This window comes from Mesoplodon densirostris, chromosome 10 (assembly GCF_025265405.1).
Source record: "Mesoplodon densirostris isolate mMesDen1 chromosome 10, mMesDen1 primary haplotype, whole genome shotgun sequence".
Taxonomy (NCBI): Eukaryota; Metazoa; Chordata; class Mammalia; order Artiodactyla; family Ziphiidae; genus Mesoplodon; species Mesoplodon densirostris.
This window is the reverse complement of record NC_082670.1, coordinates 100,151,867-100,166,684: the sequence shown is the minus strand read 5'-3', so window position 1 is coordinate 100,166,684 and position 14,818 is coordinate 100,151,867.

Sequence of the window (14,818 nt, the reverse complement as noted above, 5' to 3'; positions counted from 1 at the left end):
TATATTCTAAATATTAACCCTTTATCAAATATATGTTTTTCAAATATTTTCTCCCTTTTGATAGGTCACCTTTTCACTCCATTGGCTGTATCCTTTGGTACACAGATTTTAATTTTGATGTAGCTCAATTCACCTATTTTTTTCCTTTTGTTACCTGCACTTTCAGTGTCATATGTAAGAAATCATTGCAAAATTCAACATCAAGAAGCTTTTCCCCTATGTTTTCTTCTCAGCATTGTATAGTTTTAACTCTTACATTGAGGTCTTTGATCCATTTTGCATTATATTTGTGTACATGGTATCTGGTAACACGGCAACTTCATTCTTTTGCATGTAGATATCCAGCTTTCCCGACATCATTTCTTGAAAAAAAACTGTCTTTTCCCCAGTGAAAGGTCTTGACACTCTTGTTAAAAATCGTTCAACCACATATGCAAGGATTTATTCCTAGGATCTATATTACATTCCATTGGTCTATATTTCTGTCTACATGCCAGGCTCACATTGTTTTGATTACTGTAGTTCTGTAATAAGTTTTGAAATCAGAAAGACCCCAATTTTGTTCTTTTTCAAGTTTCTTTTGCCTATTCAAGATCCCTTAAGATTCCATGTGAATTATAGGATGAACTCTTCTATCTATTTCTGCAAAAAAAAAAAAAATGCTGAGGTTTTGTAGGGGTTGCTTTTGGGTCATATTGACATTTTAATAATAATTATTATTCCAGCCATAAACATAAGATGTCTTTCCATTTATTTGTGTCTTCTTTAATTTCTTCCAGCAATATTTTCTAATTTTCAGCATACAAATCTTTCATGTCCATGGTTCAGTTTATTCCTAAGTATTTTGTTATCTTTGATACTACTGTAAATGAGATTTATTTTAAATGTTGTTTTCAGATTACTCATTGTTAGTGTATAGAAACACAACTAAATTTTGGGTGTTGATTTTGTATCCTGAAGTTTTGCTGAATTCATTTATTAGCTCTAACAGTTGTGTGTGTGTGTAATTTTTAGAGTTTTCTATAAATAAGATTATTTCACCTGCTGAGATAATTTTACTCCTTTCTTTTTAATTTGGATGCCTTTTCTTTCATGTTTAATTGCTCTGGCTAGGACTTCCAGTAAAATTTTTTTTTTTTTTTTTTTTTAGCTGTGTTGGGTCTTCGTTCCTGCACACTGGCTTTGTCTAGTTGCGGCGAGTGGGGGCTAGTCTTCGTTGCATTGCATGTGCTTCTTATTCCAGTGGCTTCTCTTGTTGCAGAACATAGGTTCTAGGCATGCAGGCTTCAGTAGTTGTGGCACGTGGGCTCAGCAGTTGTGGCTCATGGGCTCTAGAGCACAGGCTCAGTAGTTGTGGTGCCTGGGCTTAGTTGCTCTGCAGCACATGGGGTCTTCCTGGACCAGGGATCAAACCTGCATCCTCTGCATTGGCAGGTGTATTCTTAACCACTGCGCCACCAGAGAAGTCTCTCCAGTACAATTTTGAATAGAAGTAGGTATCTTTGTTTTATTCCTGAATTTAGAGGAAAAGCCTTCAGTCGTTCACCACTATGACTGATGTAAGCTGTGGGATTTTCACATATGGCTTTTGTTATATTGATGTGGTTTCTTTCTATTCCTAGTTTGCTGAGTATTTCATAAGGAAATGGTGCTGAATGTTGACAAATGCTTTTTCTGCATTAATTGAGATGAATATTCTTTTCCTTCATTCTGTTAATGTGACATGTTACATTGGTTGACTTTCATATATTGCACATACTTTCATTGCAAGAATAAACCCCACTTAGTCATGGTGTATAGTCCTTTTAATGAGCTGTTGAATTCTGTCTGCTATTTTACTGAGGATATTTGTATTAATAAAGATAAGGGATATTGATCTGTAGAATTTTTGTAGTGCTTTGTCTGACTTTGGTATCAGAGTACTGCTGGTCTCATAGAGTGAGTTAGAAAGTATTCCGCCTTCAATTTTTCCAAGAGTTGGAAAAGTATAGATCTTAGTTATTCTTTAAATATTTGCCAGAACATAATGGTTAAGCCATCTGGTCATGGGTTCTTGTTAGGCGGTTTTTGATTACTGATTAAATCTCACAAGTAGTTAGGGATCTATTCAGATTTTCTGTTGCTTCATGGGTCCATCTTTGTAGGCTATATATTTCTAGAAATGTCTCCATTTCATCTAGATTGTCCAGGTTTTTGTGTATAGTTATCCATAGTAATGTCTTATAATTCTTTTTATCTCTGTAAAATTGAGTGATATTATAATTTCATTTCTGATTTTAGTAACAGGAGTATTGTATTTTTCTTTCCTAGTCAGTCTAGTTAAGAGCTTATCAATTTTGTCATTTTTTTTTCAAAAAACGAATTCTTGTTTTCAATTATTTTCCCAATTGTTCTTCTATTCTCTATTTCATTCATCACTGCTCTAAGCTTATTATTTTATTTCCTTCTTTCTCCCAGCTTTGGGCTTAGTTTGTTCTTTTTTATAGTTTCTTTAGGTTGAAAGTTAGCTAATTGATTTGAGTTCTTACTTCTTTTTAAATGTAGGCATATACAGCTATAAATTTCCCTTTAAACACTGATTTTGTTGCATCCCATGTTGCATTCTTACCTTCATTTGACTAAAGACTTTTTTTTCACATCTTTGTTGGAGTGTAAATGCTTTACAATGTTGTGTTTCTGCTGTACAACAAAGTGAATCAGCTATATGTATATATATATAACCCCATACCCCCTCCCTCCTGAGCCTCCCTCTCACGCTCCCTATCCCATCCCTCTAGGTCATCACAAAGCACCAAGTTGATCTCCCTGTGCTTTGCAGCAGCTTCCCACTAGCCATCCATTTAACATTTGGTATTGTATATACGTCAATACTACTCTCTCACTTCATCCCAGCTTCCCCTTCCCCCCCTCGTGCCTTCTTGTGTGACCCAATAGTTGTTTATGAGTGTGCTATTTAATTTCCATATATTTGTGTATTTTTCAGTATTTGTCTGATAATAATTTCATTACATTGTTATAGAAAAGATACTTTGGTTTCCATCTTTTAAAATTTATTATGACTTGTTTTGTGGTCTAACAAATGGTCTATCCTGGAGGATGTTCTGTGTACATGTGAAAAAAATGTGTATTCTGATTTTGTTGGCTAGAATATTCCTTACATATCTATTAGGTCCAACTGGTCTAAAATGTTCAAATACTCCATTTCCTTATTGATCTTATTTCTCATTTTTCTATCCATTAGTGAAATACTGATGTTTCCTACCATAACTGTAGACCTAACTTTTTGTACCTTCACGTCTGTCTATATTTGCTTCATGTATTTTAGGACCTCTGATGTTTGGTACATACAAATTTGTAAGTGTTATATATTCTTGGTAAATTGATCCTTTTTATCAATATATAATGCCCTTCTTTGTCTCCTGCAAAAGTTTTTGACTTAAAGTCTATTTTGTCAGATATGAGTTTAGCCAACCTTGTTACTTGTTTGGTTATTATGTGTATGGAATATCCTTTTCCATTCTTTCACTTGTAACCTATGTATGTCCTGAGATCTAAAGTGAGTCTCTTGTAGACAGCATATAGTTGTATTTTGTTTTTTGCTTTATTTCAATTCATGCTGCTACTCTGTGACATAAGAATCTGAGACATATGAATGATGTGCATTGTGGTTAAGATTAAAAGATAAAAAGTATCTCAAATTATACTCTAAGGCTTAGAAAAGTATAATATCACAACCTGACAAATATGACACTAAAAGGAAATAATATAAGGTAGCAATATATTCATTTAATCTAGGAGCATGAATAAAAATTATATGTAAATACAGTGAATAACATGAACATCTAACGAAAGAATAATATGCCATGAAAAAGAAGAGTTTGTTCCAGGAATGCAGGGATGAACCCACATTAGGAAATCAAGTAATACAGTCCAACATGCTAATAAACTAGAGGAGTAAAAATATCTGGCACCTTATTTAAGAGTAAAATAATTTATAAAATTCAGCATTTATTACTGATTTGACTAAATACAGACTAAAACTGTAATTAAAAGTATTCATGCAAAACCAGTAGACTATATCAATTTCAAAAGAAAAACATTAAATGAAAAGTACTGGGAAAGACTCAGATCATATTATTATTTTTATTCAACATTATTCTGACATGTCTTGCAAATGCAATACCAAAGAGTAAGATATAGATAAATAAGGTAAGAACGTGTAAGTATTTTCAGATCGGGTCCATTAAGTCCATGGAAATGAATGAAAAATGCATTAGTATTGATAAGAATAAAGAAAGTTAGCTATCTTGAAAAAACATTCACAAAAGCAATAACTTTTCTATACAGCAGCAATAAAAAATGAAAATTTATGTACTAAGAAAATAGGATTGAAAGTAGAACTTCAAAATACACAGAATTAAAATTAACCACAAAATGCTCAAACCAATATGAAGCAAATGATATGTGATTTTTTATAGATACACCATAATCCTAAACAGGGATCTTAATAGCATTGGAATGTAATTTCTCCTCAAATTTATTTATGAATTTAATAATCTTTTAATCAAACTCTCAATGAGGAATTTTTGGCAAATTTAATGTTCACTTCTAAACAATGCATATGCAAGAAGAGCAAAGAATATTAAAAAGTGGTTATGTCCAATAAAGTAACAAAAAAATCTATAAAGCTACAATAAGCATTAGATTTGTGTAGATATACAGACATAAATGTCAGTAAGACAAAAAAAATAGAATAGAATAAGTATTTTTCTATCAGAATAATTTAATCTTATGAAACATAAGCTAACTTTCCAACCACCAAGGAAGAATAACTTTTTGATACATAGTAAATGAACAGTTGGTTATTCATTCTGAAAAAAAAATGCACGTACACACACACACACACACACACCACAGTGCTTTCTCCATGCCATAAAATTTCTGAAATTCAGATAAAATGAAGTTTGAAAAGTAAAAAGTAAAACCATACAATGTTTAAGTTACAGGAAAATTTGGGGAGACATTATAAGCTGTCTCTTTAAAAAAATACTTGAGGAAAAAAAGGATAATTTTCCATTAAAAATGATATAAATTACTGGAAAAACTATTAATATTTGCCTTGTAAGACTATTGTGAAAATTAGATAAACTACTGTAAGTAAAGCTTAATACAGAATTTCAAAAACAGTAAGAAATACCTGTTACTTCTTTTTCACAAGTCACTTCTGCATTTCTATGATGTGTCCAGGAGGTAATTTTCCCAAAATAAGGTAATCTTTGCCACAGCAGCTGAAAAACAAACAAACAAAACCTGTGTTGGCATACTGGCTTAAAGAGATCCCTATGCCCCCAAAACAAAGACTTCCTCATATTAGCAGTTCTCACTCACTTCTTATTTTTCACACCCAAATTGTTTTCATTAAATATATATTATATATAGTATATATAACATATACATTTTATTATATATATATATATATATATAATACCACAATAAAATTACTTAACAGAGCTAATGCTTTCTACCTAATATTTGCCACCATAAATTCCTGCAAAGAATTATTGTTAGAGTTCTATGGACCTTATGTTCACCATTAGTGTTTCATTTGAACACAGAAACTTCAAGTTCTGCATTCCCTAAGGTCCATTTTGATCTGTTATCTTTATGGATGGTTTCTCCCTCTAGGGGGAGAAAATGTTTCCTCTAGTTTCCCCTAGAAAAACTCATGACTGTTGCATTCCCAGTGTTCCCTGATATTTGATAATCTCTGTTTGTCACTAACATTAGAAAATAACTGAGCTTGTTGTAATTTTTGTATGTGTGGTATAAAATACATAACATTAAAGTTATCATGTTAACTATTTTAAGTGTACAGTTCAGTAGTGTTAAGCATATTCACAAAATTGTGCAACAGAATTCTAGAACTTTTTCATTCTACAGCCCTGTAATTCTATACCAACCAAACAGTGATCCCCCCGATCACTGCTCCCAGCCCTTGGCAGTCATCTTTCTACTTTCTGTTTCTATGATTTTGACTACTTGAGATACTGCATATGAGTGGAATTACATAGTATTCATCTTTTGGTGACTGGATTATTGTGCTTAGCATAATGTGCTTCAGGTTCACCATGCTGTAGTATGTAAGAGAATTTCCTTCTTTTAAAAGGCTGTATGAGATTCCACTGTATGTATATACCATATTTGCTTAATTGATTCATCAGTTAATGGGCATCTGAGTTTTTTCTACTTCTTGGCTATTCTGAATAATGCTGCCATAAATACTGATATGCTGATATCTCTTCCAGATCATGATTTGGATTCTTTTGGATATGTATCTGGAGGTAAGATTGCTAGGTCATATGGTTGTTGAGTAACCTGCACTCACAAGAATATTTTTTTAGTTCCCTGTGTTATGTTTTATTCCAGACTGAAATCTTTATATATTAATGGCATACTATGTATATTCTGTTTTCACTCCCCTACCCCTCTGCCACATCATGTTTGCTTAGCTTCTGTGATATTTCATTTCTTCTTGCCTAATGTGTATAACTTTGTCCAGATTTTTCTCTCTCTTCTGATATAACTGAGATTAACTTTCTTTACTACATTTACAACTTTCCTGGCACTTACTTACCTTTTCTGAGTTATAATTGGATAGATGGGTTTTGCACCCAGTTTGCTCTACTGTTGTATGTGGGGTGGATAGGAGAAAGGGGAGAGTTAAGAGCTCTTTTGGGCACCTTGGATATTCTTTCTGGGAAGACTAAATCTCTGATACCTTTTCCAATGACTTAGATACCTTCTGACCACATATGTTCCAATCAAATGTAGCTCTGCTCTTGGGAGAGGAAACCCATTGCCCCCACCCCTGCCTATCATCATTACCACCAAAGCTGTGACTAACTGAAGAGCTTAAGCCATGATCAGAAATATTCAGATGCTCTTATTTACATCTATTTTTATACTTTTCCCATCAGCAGTTCATACTAACCCCTCACACTCAATATAGTAAAAACGGGGGAAATAATGCTTCCTTCTTTGAGATCGAAGGTTATTAGAATTTTCTGGATTTTGTCAACTCATCAATGCAGATGCAAAATATGATATCTTTGACTTAATACAGCACAATACTCCCCTGAAATTTCCTTTATATCCTTGGTCACTGCTATGACCTGAATGTTTGTACCTACACCTAAATTCATATGTTGAAATCCCAAAGCTCAATGTGATGTTATTAGAAAGAAGGGTCTTTGGGAAATGTTTAGGTCATAAGGGTGAAGCTCTCATGAATGGGATTAGTGTTCTTATAAAAGAGACTCCATCAAGCTTCCTAGCCCCTCCTGCTATATAGGATACAAGGAGGATAAGCCTGTAACTCACAGGAGGGCCCTCACCCAACAATAGTAGCACCTGATCAATGACTTCCAGCCTCCAGAACTATGAGAAATACATTTGTTTATTCATAAGCTACCCAGACTGTGGTACTTTGTTACAGCAGCCCAAATGGACTAAGATAATCACTTTAAAAAAATATTTATCACGGTACCTCCCTGGTGGTCCAGTGGTTAAGACTCCACACTCCCAATACAGGGGGCACAGGTTCGATCCCTGGTTGGGGAACTAGATCCCATGTGCCACAACTAAGAGCCCACATGCCACAGCTAAACATCCCGCATGTCGCAATGAAGATCCCGCATGCTGCAACTAAGACCCAGTGCAGCCAAATAAATAAATATTTTTTTCAAAAATTTATCATAATAGGTCATACCCTACTTCTTGCTTGACAGTTGTTATTCTTTATATTTATTTGTCTGTGTACACCTTTGTTTGTAATGGTAGGGGAAGAGCTATCTCATCCTCCCCATTTAATTACATATTTTTGAGAAAAGAAGAGTGGAGACCCGAATTCTATATAGCATTAGTTCTTAGAAATTAAGACTCCCTTTTGAAGCCACAATCTCAGACAAAACTGTAGAATGATCTCAAATGAAATGGGCTGTAGTTATTACTTTTTTCATATAGACAAGTTTGCACTTCTCTAGTAATTATTTGTTTTGAAATAAATAGAAAATAAATTGTAGGAAGGTCAACAATACTTTCCTGAGGAAATATATGACATTGATCATAAATTCATTCTTACACGTGCTTGACCTGAACCATTTCAACTGCCCTCCACTACAGGCATAGCTTGGAATATTGCAAGTTTGGTTTCAGACCATCACAGTAAAGTGAATATCATAATAAAGTGACTCACACAATTTTTTTTTGCTTGCCAGTGCATATAAAAGTTATGTTTACACTATACTGTAGTCTATTAAACATGCAATTGCATTACATCTTAAAAATGCACATGTGTTAATTAAAAATATTTTGTTGCTAAAAGAAAAATGCTAACCATCATCTAACGACGTGGGGCTGCCACAAACCTTCAGTTTGTAAAATCAACAATATCTGCAAGCACAATAAAATGAAGTGCAATAAAATGAGGTATGCCTGTATGTCTCCCCAAAAGCCTTGCTCGACACATTATAGTACAAATATTTACCTAAAGCCTATACCAACTTTCAGAGTATCACATTCTTATCCCTTGGCATTAGGAGTAAAATATTTACTGTCACATTCATCTTTTATTAGTTTGAAATCTGACATTTCTATCTCAGAAGATCCTTAAAGGTAAGCTCTCCACTATTTTTGAAATCCTTTTCTCATGATATTTCAAAAACATAAACTTCATTAATGAGAAAAAGAAGAAAATTAGATAATTTCTCCACTTAATACTTATATAATGATTTATTATTATATTTGCTTATAATGTAACTCCTTTTAGAGTTTAATTAATCCCACTTAGTGTTTAAGTATCCTATATATCTGCCAACAGGAGTTCAATTTCTAGTTGCTGTTTATTAGCAAGATAATTGGGCTTATTACTTAAGCATGGTGCCTCTCTGGCATTAAGCCCAGATGGGATATTTTATATATATTGTATCTGGAAAGGAAAGTATACATTTCCTCAAAAGCAAATGTTGAAACAACATTAAGAACTTGAATTTTTTTCAAACCACCATAATGCACCAAATTGGAGCTAAGACAATGTAGAAGAATCAAATGCATTAATCTCATGAATGGAACACTTTCTCTTAAACTGTTAAGTTTATATTTACTGTTCTCTCAAATAATTCTATGGTTTTATTTATCTACGTACATTCATGTAAATATTTCTAAAGGTGTTTTACATTTCAAGCCTAGTTGGTCGAACTATATTTTGCCTGCTTGTAACTTTTTCTTTCTGAAAAATAATTTTCAAACTTTTACTAAGTTTTCTTTCTGAAGAGCTGCCAAGTTTCCAGTTTTTAATACAAAATTTATTTTGAGATACATGGAGTAACAGAGGACCCCAAGCAAAATCTTGGAGAAAATTATACAAAATTTTAAGTCTAGGAATTAAAAGTGGAGGACTGACAGATCAGTTGTATCATTTCTTCTTGGCTAACTCTATTTCAACACTTGTTGACAAACTAGGCTTTGAGAACAAGCTTGAAATAAAATTTATGCTAAAAATGAAAGTACATGAGCATGAGACTTGCATATATTTTACCATGGCACATAAAACTCAGGACAATCATATTAACCCCAAATAACCCAGGGAGAAAGGAGTTTAGAAAGACTGGGATGGGTCTTGATTCTATTGTCAAAGGAAGATGTCACTATGCACAGGTATATAATCCCTAGGACATACCAGTGACAAAATCTTCACTTTCCGAATATAACAAGCACTTCTTACTAAACCATAAGCTTTTAGAGGATGGGAAAATATTAATTTATCATTATATTCCCAGCATTGAGCAAAATATCAGGTTCTCACAACAGTGAGAGGCCCATGTACCGCAAAAAAAAAAAAAAAAAAAAAAAAAAAAAATCTTCCTACAAACAAAAGCCTTGGACCAGATGGCTTCACAGGCGAATTCTACCAAACATTTAGAGAAGAGCTAACACCTATCTTTCTCAAACTCATCCAAAGTATAGCAGAAGGAGGAACACTCCCAATCTCATTCTACACGACCACAATCAACCTGATACCAAAACCAGACAGAGATGTTACAAAGAAAGAAAACTACAGGCCTATATCACTGATGAACATAGATGCAAAAATCCTCAACAAAATACTAGCAAACAGAGTCCAGCAGCACATTAAAAGTATCATACACCATGATCAAGTGGGGTTTATCCCAGGAATGCAAGGATTCCTCAATAAACGCAACTCAATCAATGTTATACACCATATTAACAAATTGAAGGAGAAAAACCATATGATCATCTCAATAGATGCAGGAAAGGCTTCTGACAAAACTCAACACCCATTCATGATAAAAATTTTCCAGAAAGTAGGCATAGAGGGAACTTACCTCAACATAATAAAGACCGTATATGACAAATCCACAGCCAACATTGTTCTCAATGGTGAAAAACTGAAACAATTTCCACTAAGATCAGGAACAAGACAAGGTTGCCCACTCTCACCACTATTATTCAAGATAGTTTTGGAAGTTTTAGCCACAGCAATCAGAGAAGAAAAAGAAATAAAAGGAATACAAAGTGGAAGAGAAGAAGTAAAACTTCTGTCACTGTTTGCAGATGACATGATACTATACATAGAGAATCCTAAAGATGCTACCAGAAAACTACTAGAGGTAATCAATGAATTTGGTAAAGTAGCAGGATACAAAATTAATGCACAGAAATCTCTTGCATTCCTATACACTAATGATGAAAAATCTGAAAGAGAAATTAAGGAAACACTCTCATTTACCATTTCAACAAAAAGAATAAACTACCTAGGAATAAACTACCTAAGGAGATAAAAGACCTGTATACAGAAAACTATAAGACACTGATGAAAGAAATTAAAGATGATACAAACAGATGGAGAGATATACCATGTTCTTGGATTGGAAGAATCAACACTGTGAAAATGACTCTACTACTCAAAGCAATCTACAGATTCAATGTAATCCCTATCAAACTACCACTGGCATTTTTCACAGAACTAGAACAAAAAATTTCACAATTTGTATGGAAACACAAAAGACCCTAAATAGCTAAAGAAATCTCGAGAAAGAAAAATGGAGCTGGAGGAATCAGGCTCCCAGACTTTAGACTATACTACAAAGCTATAGTAATCAAGACAGTATGGTACTGGCACAGAAACAGAAATTTATATAAATGGAACAGGATAGAAAGCCCAGAGATAAACCCACGCACAAATGGTCACCTTATCTTTGATAAAGGAGGCAAGAATATACAATGGAGACAAGACTGCCTCTTCAATAAGTGGTGCTGGGAAAACTGGACAGCTAAATGTAAAAGAATGAAACCAGAACACTCCCTGACACCACACACAAAAATAATCTCAAAACGGATTAAAGACCTAAATGTAAGGCCAGACACTATAAAACTCTTAGAGGAAAACATAGGCAGAACACTCCACGACATAAATCACTGCAAGATCCTCTTTGGCCCACCTCCTAGAGAAATGGAAATAGAAATAAAAACAAAAACAAATGGGACCTAATGAAACTTAAAAGCTTTTGCATAGCCAAGGAAACCATAAACATGTTGAAAAGACAACCCTCAGAATGGCAGAAAATACTTGCAAACGAAGCAACTGACAAAGGATTAATCTCCAAAATACACAAGCAGCTCATGCAGCTCAATATCAAAAAAACAAACAAACCTATACAAAAATGGATGGAAGACCTAAATAGACATTTCTCCAAAGAAGATATACAGATTGACAACAAACACATGAAAGAATGCTCAACATCACTAATCATTAGAGAAATGCAAATCAAAACCACAAGTAGGTATCACATCACACTGGTCAGAATGGCCATCATCAAAAAAATCTACGGACAATAAATGCTGGAGAGGGTGTGCAGAAAAGGGAACCCTCTTGCACCCTTGGTGGGAATATAAACGATACAACCTCTATGGAGAACAGTATGGAAGTTCCTTAAAAACCTAAAAATAGAACTACCATATGACTCAGCAATCCCACTACTGGGCATATACCCTGAGAAAACCATAATTCAAAAAGCATCATGTACCACAGTGTTCACTGCAGCACTATTTACAATAGCCAGGACATGGAAGCAATGTAAGTGTCCATCAGCAGATGAGTGGATAAAGAAGATATGGCACATATATACAATGGAATATTACTCAGTCATAAAAAATAAATGAAATTGAGTTATTTGTAGTGAGGTAGATGGACCTAGAGTCTGTCATACAGAGTGAAGTAAGTAAAAAATAGAAAAACAAATACATTGTGCTAACACATATATGTAGAATCTAAAAACAAAACAAAACAAAAAAACATGGTTCTGAAGAACCTAGGGGCAGGACAGAAATAAAGATGCAGATGTAGAGAATGGACTTGAGCACGTGGGGAGAGGGAAGGGTAAGCTGGGACGAAGTGAGAGAATGGCACTGACATATATACACTACCAAATGTAAAACAGATAGCTAGTGGGAAGCAGCCGCATAGCACAGGGAGATCAGCTCAGTACTTTGTGACCACCTAGAGGGGTGGGATAGGGAGGGTGAGAGGGAGACACAAGAGGGAGGGGATATGGGGATATATGTATACGTATAGCTGATTAACTTTTTTATACAGCAGCAACTGACACAACAATGTAAAGCAATTATATTCCAATAAAAATGTTTAAAAAATTAATTAATCCTTTGCATGTTTAGTAAGTACCATGTATTTTGCTACAACGGGGATAAAATAATGAGAAAAAAGGCAGACAAAAGCAGTTAACTAACAAACAAAACAATAAAACAAATCATTCCTGTCTTCAATGACTTATATCCTAAAAGACAAGTAATAATCTTAAGAATTAAATAACTAAACATATAAATACATGATTATTATGAATGCTGTGAATAAGAAATAAATCACACATTTCAGGAATTGACCTAATCAGGGAATCTTTCCTGAGAATGTGATGCTTAAGGAGAGAAATTAAGAAAAAGAAATAATTAAGTGAAGGAGAAGAGCAAAGTCTTCTCTTTGACCAAACTCTAGGGTAGACTCTTCTGAGCCTCGCTAGGACCTGACCTTGAGTATATTCTTAAGACCCCAGTTTTAGAAAGAATCCTGCTAAGTTAGTTTAGCCAAAATCCCCCACCTTGACATGTGGTCAAACTCCTCATCCTTCACCATCCTCTAGGCCGTGTCTGATTACCCTAACCTGCTTTCAGCAAGAATTCTGTTACATTGGTTTAGCCAGATTTCATCCTTACTCCAAATGCTTCCCTTTAATAACGTTCCATCGTCTGATCCCCACTGTGCTTCCGGTTTATAAATCCCCACTTGTCCACTCTGTATTCAGTATTGAGCCGAGTTCTATACTGAGTCTCTTTTCCCCTATTGCAGTAGTTCCTAATAAAAGCTGTTTTTACTGCTTTAATTACCGTCAGACTCGGTTTTTTTCTTTAACAATGTACATAGGTCCTGAGAAGGGAGGGGTTATCGTATCACACTGAAAAACCGTCCCTATATTTTTGTAATAACACAAATATGTTTAATGTGATTGACAGGAATCTGCACACTATTTCTTCAGGTTACATGGGGCCCTTCCACTGTTTTTGTAAATGAAGTTTTCTTGGAACACAGTCACACCCATCTATTTACATATTTTCTGTGGCTGCTTCACCTACTAAAAAGGCAGCTGGGTAGTTGTGACAGAGACTGTATATCCCACAAAGTCTAAACTATTGGGTTGGCCAAAAAGTTTGCTTGGTTAATGAATACGTTGTTCAATAAAGTTCTTCGTGAAAATGAAAAATGTGTCTTTTATTTTTACTTAAAACCAAACAAACTTTTTGACCAACCCAATAATTACCATGTTGCCTTTGCCAAACCCTGTTATAGACTCCTAATTGGATATACAGTACAAAACACTGATTTTATGTGATTGCCAAATTTTGCAAAACCTTGCCTGCTTTGGGACAAATTTCATCAAGGAATTTGTGACTAATTTTAAGACTTGCTTTCTACAGTATTACAATTTTCTTGAAAGTTACCGGAAGCCTTTGTTCAAACAAAACTGTAAGCAGAGGGCCTCCCTGGTGGCGCAGTGGTTAAGAGCCCGCCTGCCGATGCAGGGGATACGGGTTCGTGCCCCGGTCTGGGAGGATCCCATATGCCGCGGAGCGGCTGGGCCCATGAGCCATGGCCGCTGGGCCTGCGCGTCCGGAGCCTGTGCTCCGCAACGGGAGAAGCCACAACAGTGAGAGGCCCGCATACCGCAAAAAGAAAAAAAAAAAAAAAAAAAAAAAACTGTAAGCAGAGTTCCAAAATATAAATCAGATTGAAATCTAATTGTCTTATTTAAAGTAAAGCAAGGGGTCTCAGATCTCTCTGCCTAAATATTGGGCCAGTCATCTTGGGCAAAACAAATGCTTCAGAAAATACTTCTCTAGACTGTGAAGAGGGTATCCTATATTTCCAAAGGAGCCATAGTCATTTATTTTCCTGGAAAACTTTAAAAAAATTTTCCCATGCAGAAAAGTTGAATTAGTAATATGATCACCTATATGCTCTACAAATAAATTCAATGCAATATTTTGCCATATTTGCTTTATCTAGGTAATGTGTGCGTGTGTGTTTACAAACTTTTCCTTTACAGAATTAATTCTACATAAACTGTAGGCATCGTGACCCTTCGTCCCTAAGTTCTTTAGGATTGCTCTCTTAAGACATTCTTTTACATAACGAAAACAACATTATCACATCACAAAAATAATTAGCAAC